General features: G+C 39.8%; 1 pseudogene; it reads right to left on the bottom strand.

Moving 5' to 3' along the window:
• Positions 1–1,511: 1,511 nt before the first annotated feature.
• Positions 1,512–2,215, bottom strand: LOC105526100 (annotated as a pseudogene).
• Positions 2,216–3,915: the final 1,700 nt, after the last annotated feature.

Raw genomic sequence — 3,915 nt, 5'->3', positions numbered from 1 at the left:
CTGCATGTTCTCACTCATAGGTGGGAATTGAACAATGAGGTCACTTGTACTCTAGAATGGGATCATCACACAACGGGTCCTATTATGGGGAGGGTGTGGAGGGATAGCATTAGGAGATATACCTAATATAAATGATGAGTTAATGGGTGCAGCACACCAACATGGCACATGTATACATATGTAACAAACCTGCACGTTGTGCACATGTACCCTAGAACTTAAAGTATAATTAAAACAAAAATTCAGACCAATATCCCTGATGAACATCAATGTGAAAATCCTCAATAGAATACTGGAAAACCAAATGGAGCAGCACAACATCAACAAGTGTACTTACCACGAACAAGTAGGCTTCATCCTTGGGATGCAATGCTGGTTTAACATATGCAAATCAATAAAAGTAATCCATCACATAAATGTCCAAGGGCAAAAACCAAATTTGAAACATCAAACGGAATCAGGAAATTCTTCATAAAGGAGCATTTTGTGATCTGGTTTGGTCAGATCCTGAAGATACGGATACTTGAGCTATCAGTCCCCGAAGAGCGGGTTGGCTTTTTGTAGCAAAAGTCACAAATGAGTCTGGTCATATCAACAACTTAAAACTCATCTCCAGAGCACATCTACTTGTTCATGAAGGCTATAATTTTGTGTTTGATGAGAAACTGGTGACAGTATGGTCTGCTCCTAATTACTGCTATCATTGTGGAAATATTGGTTCGATCATGGTCTTCAAAGGTGTAAATACAAGGGAACCAATGTTATTCTGGGCAGTTCCAGATTCAGAATGTGTTTTTCCTCCAGAATGACCAATGCTGTATTTCCCTTGAGGCCTTTGCTCATCCTGCTGATCCATTTTTCTGCCCTCTTCTTACTCCAGTTTTCTTGTATTACCCTCTACAATATACTTTTTATTGAGCACTTTGCTGCTGAAATGCTGCCTCTTGCCTTTTTTATATTTTAAATTATCTAAATTTATTGTTTGTTGTAGTGTCTATAGCAAAGTTTTTCTATCAATTTTCCCCCCATCCCATCCCCACCCTGGACTCATTTGAGAAGACTTGAGAAATGTTAATACTCACACTGCTGCATGTAGCTCTTGCTTATTTACTGTTCTGGGAAACAGGATGTGTTACTTTTTTTTCTAAAAAAGCCAGTTGACAGATTACACCTAAATACTCCTCCTTTTGTATCATTCAGCCTTTTGTTTTAGTTTGGTAAGTTTTAAGAAATTTCAGCAGCCAAGTTGTTATTTGGTGTTGAACATTTGTCTCGTCTAAGAGGAGGTCACAAACATAGTCACATAGCCGCTTCATATCATTCTCTGGCAGGTACTTGTACATGGACTCCAGATGCCTCAAGTTATGTATACCTGTCCCAAATGTAAACTTCATTGTCCTTTGTTGGATGATATTTTAAATAGATATAAAATAAATTAATCTAAATGGCTGCCCTCCTTTTTGTGTTTTGAAATTTTAGTTAAAAACTGCTACAGCTTATGACTTTGTACATTAAGATAATTGTATTGATCTTTTCTCAAGTCTTCTCAAATGAGTCCAGGGTGGGGATGGGACGGGGGAAAATTGATAGAAAAATATCGCTCTTCGGGGACTGATAGCCCAAGTATCCGTATCTTCAGGATCTGACCAAACCAGATCACAAAATGCTCCTTTATGAAGAATTTCCTGTTTCCGTGCGATGGTTCGAATTTGATCCAGTGTTTTGAAATCAGGAGATAAACCACCATGAACACAAAAAATCTGCCCATCTATTAAAGTTGCTACTGTGAGCATGTCAAAAACTTTGGTACAGTATCTCTAGGCATTTCCATATTTGGCTTGGCACTCATCATAAAATCCATAAACCTGTGTTATCTGTCTACTCTCATGATTTCATCGCAAAAGCGTAATACGATCAGGCCGTTTAACCTTTAATGCAAGAAGATAAGACTGCAGGAACCTCTGTCTACAAAATCACTCATAAATATGTAGTTTGTGTCAGGATCCTGACCTTCAGTTCTGAATAGTTCACAAAGGTCATAAAACTATCCATGTATAGCTCCACACACTGTTAGTTGTGCTGATACTGGCTGAACATTTGACTCGTCTAAGAGGAGGTCACAAACATAGTCACATAGCCGCTTCATATCATTCTCTGGCAGGTACTTGTACAGCCACGCTATCTCCACACACTTATCCAGGTCTAGTGGCACCATTTTAGGAATAACAAGCCACGGTGACAGCGGTGGTGGCAGTGGCTATAGTAGTGGTGGCGGCAGCGGCGGAGGCCAAAGCCAGAACTCTCTGTCCGCTTTTTAATGGTGGTGTTTTTTTCTTGTAAATTTGTTTAAGTTTCTTATAGATGCTGGATATTAGACCTTTGTCAGATGCATAGTTCGCAAATATTTTTTCCCATTCTGTAGGTTGTCTGTGTACTCTTTTGGGAGTTTCTTTTGTAGCAGCTTTTTAGTTTAACTAGATCCCATTTTTTAATCTTTGCTTTTGTTGCAATTGCTTTTGGCATCTTCATCATGAAATACGTGGCTGTGCCTATGTCCTGAATGGGTATCACCTAGGTTGTTTTCTGGAGTTTTTATACTTTAGGGTTTTATATTTAAGCCTTTAATCCATCTTGAGTTAATTTTTGTATATGGTGTAAGGAAAGAGTCTAGTTTCAATTTTCTGAATACGGCTAGCCAATTATCTCTGTGCTATTTATTGAATAGTAAATGCTTTCCCCATTACTTGTTTTTGTCAGCTTTGTCAAAGATCAGATAGCTGTAAGTGTGCAGTGTTATTTCTGGATTCTCTATTCTGTTCTGTTGGCATATGTGTCTATTTTTGTACCAGTACCATGCTGTTTTAGTTATTGTAGTCCTGAAATACAGTTTGCAGTTGGGTAGTGTGATGCCTCCAGCTTTGTTATTTTTGCTTAGTATTGTATTGGCTATTCAGTCACTTTTTTGGTTCCATATTAATTTAAAAATAGTGTTTTTCTACTTCTGTGAAGTATCTCAATATTTAATAGAAATACTGTTGAATCTATAAATTGCTTTGGACAGTATGGCCATTGTAACAATATTGTTTCTTCCTATCCATGAGCATGGAATATTTTTCCATTTGTTTGTGTCATCTCTGATTCATTTGAGCAGTGTTTTGTAGTTCTCCTGGTAGAGATCTTTCACCTCTACAGTTAGATTTATTCCTAGGTATTTTGTTCATTTTGTGGAAATTTTGAATGGGAGTAATTTCCTGATTTGGCTCTTGGTTTGTGCGTTTTTGGTGTATAGAAATGTTATTGATTTTGGCACATTGATTTTGTATCCTGAGAATTTCTTGAAGTTGTTTATCAGCTTAAGAAGCTTTTGGGCTGATACTATAGGGTTTTCTAAATATAGGATCATGTTATCTGCTAGAGGAAGCAGGGGTGCATGTTTCCCTGCAGGCGTTGACCACAGTGGCAGAGGCAATGCAGCTAGGGGAGGTGGGGGTCCCCTGCTGGAGACTGCACAGTTGCACTGAAGATGGTGCTGGCTTTGGGCAGAGTGCTGGTTTGTGCAGATCTGGGTGACTTTTCTGTGCCCCGCAGGCAGGGGTGATCACTCAGGTTCTGGGAGGATCCATTATTCTCTGTGTATTGTTAGCACAAGGGTGGAGGACTGGCGGGGGCAGGGCTTGCTGGCTCTGTGCTCACCAAGGCTCCATATGCAATATCTCTTCTTGCATGACAATGGGGGCAAACTGTTCTCCTGTGCGCTGGCAGAACAAGTAAAGCAAAACCTGCCCATGCAGACACGTGGTAGCAAAGTAATGTGGGAGTGTTGCCCTGGGCCCAGGGAAAGCTGCAGTATGAGGAGTGAGCCTGTGGGCTGGTGCATGGCTATAGGGGATGCCTTGTTAGAGTTCTGCACCAATC

This window comes from Colobus angolensis, unplaced genomic scaffold (genome assembly GCF_000951035.1).
Source record: "Colobus angolensis palliatus isolate OR3802 unplaced genomic scaffold, Cang.pa_1.0 Scaffold575, whole genome shotgun sequence".
NCBI classification, from domain to species: domain Eukaryota; kingdom Metazoa; phylum Chordata; class Mammalia; order Primates; family Cercopithecidae; genus Colobus; species Colobus angolensis.
This window is presented reverse-complemented; position numbering and strand designations above follow the sequence as displayed.